This window comes from Vipera berus, assembly GCF_964194415.1.
Source record: "Vipera berus genome assembly, chromosome: 2".
Lineage (NCBI taxonomy): Eukaryota > Metazoa > Chordata > Lepidosauria > Squamata > Viperidae > Vipera > Vipera berus.
In genome coordinates, this window is record NC_138203.1 from 119,615,033 (window position 1) to 119,629,257 (window position 14,225).

Sequence of the window (14,225 nt, forward strand, 5' to 3'; positions counted from 1 at the left end):
AGTTCAATGGAATGTTTTTTCAGGAAGACGGAGAAACATGTCATATCAATTCTGGAGAATGGGCCAACACCGTTGCCTTAGGTTTTACTGCAATATTGCCACTTATGTAAAGTAAGAACTCTACTATACATGTTTTATAGTAGTTTGGACTTGAAAACAAAACAGACTTGTGAACAGTCTCAATCTGTTTATAAATAGGGTCATATCTCTAGTGGGTTTCAACCAGCTAGTACTGAAGGAACAACATATGATTCGGAAGGCATTGATAAATTTTTTCTTCTATGAATTTGTCCAGTTTTCTAGTGGTTGCAAGCTACATAACTGAACTGTGTGTTGTTTCCTTTTACCAATCCTGAGTTTCTTACCCATTAGTTATACTGAGCAACTCCTAGTAATAAAACTGTGGGAAAGAGACAGAAAAATTATCTACATTTTCAATGACATGCACGATTCTCTTCCTCCTTTAAAACTAATAAACCCAAACACTACTTCTTAAAAGATTTTGCTTGCCCCCCACTTTTTTACATCTTTTCGATCTTCACAATAGTAGTTTTGAGTGATGTAGACCATAATTATGCACCCTCTCTTGGCAAGGCACTGACTGAGCTTCCAAAGCTGACTGAGTTTCTTCTCCTCCTAGTGTGACTTCCCTAAGAAATTCTGAGTCTGAATACTTGGATTAATGCCAAGCAAACTTTGTTCCTAGTCTTTAAAAGGAGTTCTATGGAATGGCTTTTAATGCCACACACCCAGGAACAATTTAAGGTTCAGACCCAATTCAGAAGCTAAGAAGAAAGGATTTTTTTTTCCTTGCACCATCCTGAAACTTACGAGATAAACTTGGTAAGGAGCCCAGGAGGCCTTAACTTCTAGACCAGTGATGGTGAACCTTTTAGAGACTAAGTGCCCAAACTGCAACCCAAAACCCACTTATGTATCGTCGGTTGCCGGGTGAGTGTGGCCCATTGGGTGGGCGTGGCCCATTGGGTGGGCGTGGCCCATTGGGTGGGCGTGGCCCATTGGGTGGGCATGGCTGCGGTGGTAACAGCAGACTGGGTGGGACTAAAAAGTTCAATCAATCAATTCCAACTTTGTGAGTTCTTTTTTTCCCCGCAAGAAGTTGAAATTGATTGATTGATTGAACCTTTTTTTTTGCACATGGCGGTGGAAAAGGTTTTATAAAACCCAGCTGAAGGCCTAGGGCTGGAGTGACAGCCTGTGTGCCCACAGAGAGGGCTCCTGCGTGCCACCTGTGGCACACGTGCCTTAGGTTCGCCACCACGGTTCTAGACTGTGTAAAGCAATAGAGTGGTTTCCCTCAGACACATGGTGCTTGGGGGAGTGGGGAGGCTAGGATATTCCCAGTTGTTTCAGCAACAGGAATGTTAATTTTCCTGTGAAAACATCTCTCTGGGCTTATGATTTCAGCTAAACCCTTCTTTGGAGCCAACATGCAGAGTATATCATATTAATTCCTGAGTTCCTTGATGTCTGCCAAGCTGCCTGCCATGCTTAATTTTACTTTTTACAGATTCATTTGGAAACAAACATTTATGGGGGTACAGAATGCTGCACAGCAGAAGAGCAGCCTTAAGCATGACCTGTATTTCCTTCAATACCTCTGGATCCTTTAGAGCAGGGGTCTTCAAACGTGGCCCTTTTATCACTTGTGGACTTCAACTCCCAGAATTCTTCAGCCAGCCTGCCTGGCTGAAGAATTCTGGGAGTTGAAGTCCACAAGTCATAAAAGGGCCAAGTCTGAAGACCCCTGCTTTAGAGACAACCATGATGATAACCATTTCACAGGATTTCCTATAATCTCCTCTCAAAATCCCAAATGTATACAGGGCCCTCCAAAACTTAGTGACTCCTACTTTACAGAAAGAGTCCAATTAAACTGGTCTAAGTTAAGAAAGCCTTAACACCTAGATGAAATATGTAACAAGGTGTCAGGAAGAAGAAATGAGGTGTGTAGGCTGACAGGTTATTAATACAGCTCATCTTCTGTCATCAACCACTGACTACTCACCTGACTGACAGGACAAGAGAGACTAATTAAAGCAAGGGACCAACAATAGGCACTAACTATTTCAATCATTAATTTTTATTTGTGTAACTGGTTTGGAAATGCATTTTCAATGGCTCTGCTGCTTATGGAGTAGTTGAGCTAATAATAATAAGACATAACAAACCTCCTCAAATAAAAGCAGGGAACTTGGCTCAAACAAGTAAGATTATTTTTTTTCTTCCAGGCAGTAGGAATGAATGAAATTGTCCCTTTTACCTTTTCTATACTTTTCAACTTTTCCAAATTAAATTAGGTTTGTCCTCTTTTAATAATACAGCAACCTTTCCCAGCCTAGAGCTGGCTGAAGCTGCTGTGGGAGTCACAACATACTTGATTAAGAAATCCTGTCCTATTTCAGGTGTTGGGTCTCCAGGACAGAAACCCCTTGCCTGAAGCAAAACATTCTGATTTGCACTGAGCTGCCAGTTTATGGCAGGCCCTACAATGAAATTAGTAAATCTGTACTAATTTCATGTAGACAATGAGTAAACAACAGTACTTAGAACAAAAACTTGCAAGTTCCTATAAATAGTTTTTACTTGAATTGAGAAAACAGTAAACAGAAACAGAGAAGAAATCACAGCCTTGCTTTCTTTCACAAAACGTTGATTATAATGACAAGCCTGTGCTCAGATAAATGTCTTTATTATTAAGCTTGATTACATTTACCAAATCACTACATATTGCAGTCAAAAGTACCAGAAAAGGATGGATCTCTGTGATGTGGGACTTCTGCAAACTTCATCTGGATTTCTTTAAGTGTTGTTCTTAAATGTATTGTGATCTACCAAAATATTTTAATCCCAAATTTTCCCAGCCAGGGGTCTCCAGATAGATTGCAACTCATTTCCTCCTTCGCCAAGAGCATAAACTGGATATCTAATCTGCAGCTTGTAGCACAGTGGCTCATGTGGTTAGGATGCTGGGTTGGAGTTTAGGAAGCCTGCATTTGAGACCCGAGTGCTGCTATGTGGTGGTGTGAGCTTCCATCATTAGCTCCAGCTCCTGGATGGGGGCGTGAAAGAAGCTCTCACTGGTGTCCCCCAGAAATGGTTATGTCACTGGCTAATTCTTTCCACCCGGAAGCACCTCAAACAGTGCCTCCAACACAAATGGGATGGGGCACCTGCAGTACAAATCAAATTCAAGTAAGCCACAGAAAACCATTAGAAATTAATAAAACAATTCTTATCTGTGCTCAAGTGATGCTCTCCTTGGAGGACAAGCCCACCTCCCTCAAAGCCTCCTGACATATCTGCAGATAGCTCTATGACTATAATAGATTTAAACATTGGATGCTCTGGAGTATTTTGGATTTAACACCCCCCCCCCCAAATCCCTGAAACAGCAATGATTATTATCCTATTTATTATTTAGGACCTGCCTCAATCTAGTCATTCTATGCACCTGATGAAATGAGGTGTAGTCCCCAAAAGCTTATGTCTTTTAATCACAATTATTAATCAGAAAAGGTGCTATCAGATTCCTTATTTTTTTGCCACCATTAGGCTAACACGGCTCTCTTCCTACAAATCTGTGCAGAAGGAGTTATTTAGCTAGTTGAGGAACTATGTCTGTAGCTTGGCAAGCTGTGCTTTGCTTGAGCTTGGTGTGTTGCACCACTGCAATATTACTCACTCTTGCTTGCTTCTTAAGTGTATTCCTGTTTGTAACCATTAAGATAAAAAGATCAATACCAGTTTCCTAATCTAACTCCTCCCAAGAGAGGGGAACCATAGCCGCCCAAAAGCAATATTCCCATAAACACAGGGACACTAGGTTTTGACCAAATAGGTCATCACATCATCCCCTGATGCTGTCTGCTAATGATTCTGTCTTCCTTAAAGCATCCTTGGCAGAGGTCCACTGTCTAGAGTTATGATCAATTTGTCGGGGGCGGATTATTACTCCCCTATCAGAGGAGGATGGACCGTGGCTCATTCGCATGGTGAACATCAAAGAAAGAAATCCGAGGCATATTCTACTGTAAACTTTTAATGAGAAAACAAAAGACCTAAACTGACTACATTCTCTCATCAGGCAGAATAGAAAGTAAGAAGTAAAGGAGTAACTGTGAGAAACTTTTTCTAGACATGCGCACAAAACAGTTTGAAACCATAACATGGCTGGACATGTGAGATTCACTATGGTTACATGATAAGATAGTCACACAGGTGCAGAGAGCAGGGGAAAATGTACAGATAGAAATGAGCTGCTGGCAAAACTAAAAAAACGGCAGTGACACAATTTCCTGATAACATGTGCTACAAAGCCATCTCCAAGTTTTGTTGTTTATACCTGTTTCTTAAGAAAAGAATTAGAAGGTGCCAAAAGCTCCAGAAAGTTTGAACCTTGGTGTAAGTTCCAAGTCCAAGAAGGATACTTTACAACTGCCAGCTCTTGGGCATCTCTCTGCTCCCTTTCTGAGGGGTTTCTGGCATGCTGTAAGGAAATGGGTTGGTGTAACTTTCCATTACTTCCCTTAATAGTCATTCAATAACATCTTATTTGGCATTCCACCCTGGCTGGAGCAGACTTCTTCCTAATCCTAAAAAACCCTATGTGCTTCTGTTTGCCAGAACAACTGTATTGCTATTGATGCTGCAACCATGAGTAAAATTCAGCTTGGAATCAACAATAATTCCAAAATACTTATCAGATGTAGTATTTCTAAGCCTGATATCCCTATTTTACAGATTTTTTTTTCTTGAGAAGAGGTTCATGCTTGTTTCTACAAAACCTTAGTCTGTTACATGACTATAAAGATTCTCAGTCATCAAGGTCATGGTTGTCCCAAAGGTGCTTTTTCAAAAGGCAACTGGGCTTTCTTAGTTTTCGCTTCTCATCCAAGAAGCTTCTTCACTTCCAAATGAATGAATTCAGAAGTGAATTCATTCAGAACTGAAGAAGCTTCTTGAATGAAAAGTGAAACGTCATCAAGCAAAACAAAGAAAGTACAGCTGCCTTTTGAAAAAGCACCTTTGGGACTCAAGTCTGTTGTCTTCAGTCCACTTCTCTAACTTATCAAGATCATTTTGAATTTAGCTTTTGTCTTCTAGGGACTTAATTATCCCACCCACTTCTGTATGATTTATCCATTTAATAACCATTCCCTCTACCTCTTTGTTCAAATCATTAATAAAAATGAAGAATGCCAATATACCAACCCTCCCTAAAAAACAACAACAACATCCCCTTAACCTTAGCTCAATAGCTAATTGGCAGGCATTCATTTGTGAGTTAACAAATTTGAGAGAAATAATTACAATGGACCAGTAGGAAGAGCTATGGAAAAAATATTAAACTTTATTCCAACCTACAATTTAAGGGAAAATTGGCACAAAATGTTCTACAGATAGTTTGTAATATTGTCAGTGATTGCCAACATAGATAAAGCAGAAAGCCACAAATGTTGGAAATGCCATAAGACTGTTTGAGCAATCCGGTCTGGTCTGACGGGTTCTGTTGTAATTATTGTTTTAAGGTAACTATCTTCTGCATTTGGGCAAAATTAGGGTTTAATTTGTTTTCAATATCTGTATTTGTGCATTCTGATATTTATGTCACTGTTCACCGCCCTGAGTCCTTAGGGAGAAGGGCGGTATACAAATCAATCAAATAAATAAATAAATAAATAAATAAATAAATAAATAAATAAATAAATAAATAAATAAATAAACTTTGGTTAGAAAGTCAGTAAACATTGATGTAGACATGATCAGCACCTTGGACAGAAGGACTATTTTGTCTGGCCATGATAGGAATAGCTCTATATACTTGGAAGGCACTGTGATAGGAAAGTTCCATCTTTTATTATGGCTCCCATGCATTTTCCTGTTTTGATAAGCAATATTGGTTTGGCTGCTAGCACTGAGATAGTTAGAGGCTTGCTTTAAGAAACAGTTGCTGCCTATCAGCCAAAGTCACACCTGTTCCCAGTTGCCTAATTATCAGTGGGTTTGTTGGATAGTGTCAGCCCTGCCAGGGAAACCAGATAGGAATTGCAATTGGATGAGCTAATTCTACTTCATTGTAAAGCTACAATCTTGCAAGTCTGAGGTACATTCTTCCCGCTGCCCCTATTAACTTCTTGATCCATTAGGACAAGTCCTTCTTAAGTTTCTTTCTCTGACTTTTAAGCTAGTGGAACTCCTTGCTCTTTTTTGTCTGATTATTTCCTAGGCAGCATCTCTTTCCCTTGTCCCCCAAGGTCATCCACACATTCCATTACAGGAAGATTGCTAGAAAATAGTAATTTAGATTTGATTGTCCTGTATAAAATGTTTGGTTTCCAAGTTCTAAAGTAACTTTCTTCAACCTGATGACAACAGTCCAACAATCCAATAATGGATAGGAGTTCTGATCCAATAAATCTTGAAGATAGCAAGATGGGAAAAATTGTGTTCTATTGGTCTATCAGCACAGAAGCTAGTGTGCTTGTTTCAACTGGGGTATTACCTGCTCATTTTCAATTTCTATCTTCTAGCAGGCATGTCAAACTCGCAACGTCATGTGACGTCGCACGACATATCACGACTTTTTCCCCCTTGCCGGCAAAGGGGTGGGGACGGTTTTGGCATGACGCATCCAGCCTGTGGGCTGGGAGTTTAACATGCCTGTTCTAGTGCCTTCTCCTCTTAAGATGAAGCTGCTTTGAAATGCCATCACTTGCCTTAAAATTACTTGTCTTGAAATGCCATCACTTGCCTTGAAATTACTTGCCTTGAAAGGCCATCATTTGCCATGAAATGCCACCACTTGCCTTGAAATTAATTGCCATGAAATGGCACCTGGGCAACAGAAGGTGTCAAACAAATGTTTACTTCAGTCCATGTATAATGGTCAAGTAGATCCTGGAGACACATGTTTCAGAGGCAACTCAAATGTTTTAAGGAATCTATAAATGCAGAAAATGATGAATGTGTGGCAAAGTGTGAAGAGGGAGTCACACATTACAGCCTTTTACTTTCAACAAGAGAAATAACACATGATGGGATGGACGCCTCAAGTGACTTAATAGCTGTGAAATCTGGGAACTAAAGGGGTCATCTGGAGCTCACAGCTGTTATATCTGCTTGAGGGTCATACAAATTGCATTATGTGCACTTCAGAGCAGGCAGGCAAAGTCAAGCCAATTTTATAATATGTGAAAATTCAGTGTTCACAAAATGCTCCAGTAAGCAACTAACAGCCACCATCCATCTTCACAAACCTTCCTCAGGACTGTTCCTTTAAGGGATGTGCCTCCAGTCTCCTTGGCCTCTCCTCCCCTAGTATAGCCTGATCCCCAAGATGAGCCCAAGTGCCTCTCATAGCCTCTGGACCCAAAAGAAATGGGCCTTGAAATTCGAGAGACCAAGTGCCAGGGGTGGATGAGTTAAAGCACAAAGTGGTCAAGGCAATTCCTTCCTCTCTTTCACAATATGTACCCATCCATTTATATAGACAGACAACCATTAAGCAAAGCCATTCCACAAGATAATGGAAGCCTTTTTGCAAGCCTAATTACTGTGCATAAGGAGATGGGAGTTTTTAAAAAGATATGAGCAGTAGAAAGGAGTTGTTAATCATTGTTGTTCATCAGTCATAGACAGCTATCATCCTGCTTTTCCCAAAGAGCAACCAAGCTGAAACATTTGACTTTGAGGTGCAGCTTTTTGCACAGGACCAGGGCTGGGTAGTGAGGCTTCCTCTGGCCCAGCCAATCTCTACCTCTGGGTGGTCAGGAAAAACAAATGAATTGTAGGCAGGCTATGATACCCAGTGTTTTCTCTATACAATGTTTTCCTGCCATGAAACACCCATGAAAGATAGCTGGAATACTTACTGCCTTACCTAAAATCAGGTTGGACAAATACTGTTGCTTGCTAACATTTAAAGACACTCTTCCCACACAGCTCTCAAAGATCTACTTTCAACTTGAGATTTTCTGGAAGTATTTCTCATACTTTCTGCAACTGGGGACCACAAAATAAACACTCAGAAAGTGCTGGAGCCAACCAGTAGACAAAGACCTCCATCTTTAAACACATAGGAGTTCACAGTTTTCTGAGAATCAGATAGTTATAGTTGTATTTGCATATGCCTTCCCTTCCCTTCCTCTCCATTTTTAAAGATCCTTTTAAATAAAATTTAAACTAACCACTCCTAAAAAATCAGAAATCCAACATTTATTTACCATTTGAATTATGTTATGCATCTCATGCCTTAATAACAACAACCATGAGCATAAACTTAAGATGTTTATAAAATGTTCTTCAACAAAAAACACTCTGGGGCTAGAGTTGAGAGGATCATCAGTCTGAAATCCTGTTTTCAGAAAGTCAGCATTGTCTTTCCTATTCACACTTTTCATTTTGGATTACTTCTGAAAGATCACAGTTCAACTTAGCACAGTACTTCTCTGTTCACAGTCAGTATTTGCTCTCAAGACCCGTTCACTGTTGTCAATAGTTGTCAATATTCTGAATTTTAGTTCTGCCATTGATCCTTGCATCCTACAGAGAACTCATTTTCAGTCACTGATTCATTTTTGTGAACCAACTGACTGATGGTGAACATAGGAAGAAGGAAGCTGAGGAGAAAGCAGGCTGGTGATAAACATGGGAAATTTGCAACAGACAATGGGTTGACCTCTGTGGTCTTTAGAGCACAGTTAAAAATCACTGTCCTTGGGGACAGAATCTGACATTTCACTCAGTTATGGCTTCTGTGATGTTCAGGCACCTGAAAGAAATGCTTGAGCCCTAAATAATGGAACAGATGTGGTAGTTTCCCTCAGGACACTTTCTCTTTGTCAACTTTCAACTGCTAACTCAGAATGCAAAGCCTCTTCTCTATCATTGGCAGGGGAAGAGAGAAGGTGAGGGGAGAAGCAGGGATTTCAAATAAAATATTAAAAAAGAATGTACTAATGATTGAGTACTCTTGAACTAATTGCAGGTAGTTCAAGTAAGACTATAATCTAATGGCAGCATTAGGGAAAGGTCACCAAGAGCACACTAGCCCAATGTCTTCAAGATGACTTGGAGAACAGAATTCCCAGAATTCTCATCCATCATGGCTGAGGTGGGCAGGAGGTGGGAGGACTGGACTAAAAGACTACAAGTAGTCTTCGACTTAAACCGTTCTTTGGAAGCTACACTTGCACTGAAAAAAATTAGTCTTTCACAATTACGACCACTGCAGCACCGCCAACGTCACATGCTGAAAAATTTGGTTGCTTGGCAACTAGCTCATATTTATGACAGTTGCAGGATGTTGGGGTCATGTGACCACCTTTTGTGACTTTCTGTCAAGTAAAGTCAGTGGGGAAGCCAGAGTCACTTAAGAACTGTGTTACTAACTTAACAACTGTGGCAAGAAAGGTCTCAAAATGGGGCAAAATCAACTTAACAACTGACTTGTTTAGCAACCTAAACTTTGAGCTAACTTGCAGTAGTAAGTTGAAGACTACCTGTACTTGTGATGGTGACTCGGCCTCTTAGCTTAATCTCCTTTGTAAGGCTGCTGTAAGGATCAAGTAGGACTCCCCACCCTTTCTGCCTTGACAAAGGATGGGATTAAAAAAAAGACAAATAAACACAAGGCAATCTACGAAAGGTGACCATGTTGTTAGACTTCTGGCATCTCCATAGTCAAGATGAGAACCTGTCATTTTGAGGGAATGACTTGTGACGGTGGAACAAGCTCCTCCCATGCCTTTTAGACCAGCTGCTTTACAGAACATAAGGCCAGCAGCTCAGGCAAGATAGGCAGATATTCAAGAGGGGAGCCTGGAAGTTCATACAAACACCTTATGGTCACAAATATCCTCAGGATGTGGTCCAAACAGTCAAGAAGGAAGTCTTGATGGTGTAATCAAAGCGCCACCTAGTTTTTATGTGCATCACACATAAAAAACAGGCAAGGCTTTGATCCCATAGCCACCATTTTTTTTACCACACCTTGTGGACATCCCCAATTATAGTGTTCCCCCTAAAATAAGACCAGGTCTTATATTAATTTTTGCTCCCCAAAATGTATTAGCGCTTATTTTCTGGCTAGGGCTTATATTCAGGGAAATATGGTACTAAATGTATCCATCTGGCTGATGATCTTATCTGGGGCTTATTTTGGGGGTGGGGCTTATATTACAAGCGTCATGCTAGGGCTTATTTTCCAGTTGGGTCTTATTTTCGGAGAAACATGGTACGGGTCAAGCTATGCAAGAAGGGTCAAAGAAGAGGCTAGAGACAATCACTTGTCTGAGATGGTATAGGTTCTCCTACTTGAGCAGGGGGATGGACTAGAAGCCCTCCAAGGTCTCTTCCTATTCTATTCTATTCTATTCTATTCTATTCTATTCTATTCTATTCTATTCTATTCTATTCTATTCTATTCTATTCTATTCTATTCTATTCTATTCTATTCTATTCATATGGGAAACATTAACAGGTATTCTTCTCCTAGCTCCTAAAGCAGGATTTCCCACTTGTCCTGCTCATATTTCATGCCTGCCTTCTCACTTTTTCAAAGCGATGGTAGTCCCAGGCATTTCATTACAGCAAATGACTCCAAGGCAGGAGGAGGGGAACAGAAGCAGAGGAGGACATGCAGTGATTAACACAGCCATCCTCTCAAAGCATCTTCAGTACGAAAAAAATGACTTTATGCTTGCATTGAAGGGAAGGCAATCAATTGTTTTACTGATGTCAAAGTGGCTGAATGAGATCCTAAGGATGGAGCTGAGACCATAAATCATAAGCCCTGTAGGAACAGAAGAGGTTGCAGAACCTGAAGCAGCAGCTCTAAAGCTTCTTTAATGCTTTGCGTAGGAAGCAGTGAATTTATTGTATTTGAAAATAGTTGACTGAAATGCACTAGTAAGTTGTACTCTGGTTCCTTATGAACAATGATAACTTTAAAACTCTATGCGTAGGAGTGTGCATATTTAAGAGTCAGAGGCATCAAGCATAAGTCTACGCAAAGAATACTGGGTCTTTAAAATCTGTGGTCCCCCCAGTGCTCCTGCAGCATTGCAAATAATTCCCTTGGAAAAATCCACATTTTTTTCAACCCTCTACCACATAGCTAGAAGCAGCACACTTGTCTTTGTACCCAGTGATTACAATTGTTGCCAGTAAACTGGAGAGTTAGCTTTGGTCCATCATATTATGACATGATACATAACACATAACATTATATTGTAATATTATGGCCAGTCAATCTCTCTCAGCCCAACTCACCTCATAGGGTGGTTGTTGGGAGGAAAATAGGAGGAGGAAGGTGTGTTGGATATGTTTTCCACCTTGAGTTATTTGTAAAAATAATAAAGGTGCAGCACAAATAAAAAAGAAAATATACCAATCTGCTGAAAGCAGCTTTCAAACCTCTCTTGGTTTGAATATTTAGGAGGGTAGGTAGAGCAGGAGATTGCCTGCTTCCTCAACAGGTTGCTGTGCTGCAGAGTTCGTCAAGTGGAGGGTTCTTTGTCACAAAGCAATATTCAAATCAAAGCATATCAATATTGATAAATTTCTTCTATGGGGTAGTTTAAGGAGAATGTTGATTGGAGAAAAAGCATAAGGGAGGGATGCCAAAGCAGCAGTTTATCTCAGTGTGAAAATCTCAATTCAATTTCCCACCCTTTGGTTGCTATTATATTTTTTAAACCAAAAGACTGCAGGAGAACCAATAATGGGTCTCCTGATGTAGAATCCAGCTACGCACAAGCCCTCTGTTTCATCTTCAAAGTATACAGAGTAAAAGTTGTTTCCTTTTGCTGGTTGTTTTGGAATCAGGTTGTTGGGAGATTTTTTTTTCTTCTGGAAAGCTCGGATAATGACATGCCAGACAAATGATGTACATCTGAAATACTATATAGTTTTACTGAAGTGTAGAGGGCACCGCAGGGTATCTGGAATTGCAGTGATATCAAGGAGTTATGGATACAGTATTTTATTTTCCATTCTTTCCAGCTTCTGTTGCCAGATTGTCCTGTGACCTTTTCTTCATCCAGATGGAAAACCTTTGTTCAAAGCATTTACTTGCAGACCCTGAGCTTCTGATTTCATTAACTACAGACTCAGTAAATGTAGATCAAATAACTGAAATCAGTGCAAGTAACTGATGAAGCTAGATAAAGGCCTGGGAACCCTAGTAAATAGAAGGTCCTTCTAAAGCTGAAGGACCATTAAGGCTGGCGTTATATGACTCTCCTTAGAGTCTCCTGCCAATTTCTCTTTTCTACCACTACTACCACCTAGGACCTTTGTTTTCCCCAAAGTATGTGGCACTCAAGCGACTGCTGCCATTTGAAGGCAGGAGTTTGTAAAAACTCTATTTGGAAGGGGGATAAAGCAAGCTATCCTTCCCACAACTTCTCCAAACCCACAGAGTTAAACAGAAAATCCCAGCTCAACTCACATGAATAACATGACTGTCCTTGCATGGTCCTATCCACTGTGGGTCTTTGCCCCTCCCCAATTGTTAAATGTGATGACCGTCACCAAGATTGCCCATTTTTAATGATGCTATTATATCAATGTCATTGCATTCCTATTATGCTAGACATCTTATTTGAAGGAATTGATGATGTTACTACTTATATGGACTAAGGTTTGAGCTGCTAGAGAAAAGGCAAGCAGGTTTTTCTTTCCGGCTCCATAGAAATATGCCTGAAGGATCTAAAGCCCCTTTTGTAGTGCACTTACTCACAGATGCTACAAAATGGCTTCCTTTTAGGAAATGTTTCCTAAAAACTATTAACAAATTGTTTTGTAAATCCAAAAGTAGACATAACATAGTTTTTTAAAAAATAATTTTAAAAGTAAGTATACCCCCTGAATCTTTTCAAAAGGGAAAAAATCCTCTTAAAAATTCTGCTCCCACTCCTACAGCCTTTGGAAATACAAAAGTTTTAAATATGTCCCCCAGCATCAAAAATGTCCTCACCTCCAGTTCCTAGGGATTCTCTAGCACTGAAAAGGTAGCTTTAGGATGCATACATAAATAAACTAGATTAAAACTTTACAGTCTGTTTTAAATAAGACAAGAAAAACAAGAAACTCCACATTCCACCCAGACACAATTAAAATTTAGTGCCATCTAGGTTCTAAGTTTTATCATGATGTTATCCAAGCAGGTACTAAAACTGAATAACAGAATAATTTATAATCCTTTTCTCCTAGTTATAGAGTGTTGCTGTTTTTCTCCAGCTAACATAACACTCCCCTTCCAATGGAAGAGTCAATCACTTGAAATTTACCTCATTATAAATTTGAAAAATTTCATTTCGTTCATCTATGTTTTCCTCTTTCCCTCTCCCCATGCTCTTGCTGGAGGCAAAATGTAATTGGCTGAAATGAAGCAAATGGGAATCAATAACTTACTAAAGAATCAGAAACTGCCTCTTACTTGCCTATGCTTTGAAATATGGCCTCATTTAACTTCCACCACTCAACGAGAAATAGATCTATGAGAATGATCCCAAACTGATGCTAATAATAGGCAAGCAGAAACACTTCCAACCACACTGGCTGATTTGACACCCAGGAGGTAGAGTGAGAAAAGAAGAAAAGCATCAAATCAGTGTGTGCCACAATCTTTTCCCCACCTGCTCTGCTTTCTGTCACATCTTTCTCTTTACAATCAATAAAAGAGTCAGGAATTACATGTTGATAAGGGAAAAAAAATCCCTGAAGCCAGAAAGTGATATTGCTAAATAGCAGAGGGTTGAAATTTTAATGTCTTAAAAGTCCTTAAGGAGAAATCATAAAACCAACTTGCAATGCACCTAAAAAGGGACAAAAATTAATTAAAATTCTAATATTTGGTCCACAAATGGGGAAACCGCAAAGATTCACAGACCAGCAGAAGGATAAACAGCCATTTGTACCATAATGTCATTTATTATTTTGATATACCAGTTCTCAATGCCAAATAAACAAAATCCTATTTAGGCTCTACAGAGGTTTGTCTTTTGGCATTGGAAATGCTGGTGAAAATAATGACAAAGATGAACATAGTACAGCTTTGAAATTTTTCACCCATACTAAAATCTACAGACTCTGCTGCTATTAAATATGTACATAACAAGATCAATGAGATGGCTACATGCCACACACACAAAAAAAATATCAGTAGGCTGTTCATAATTCACACACACACACCCCGT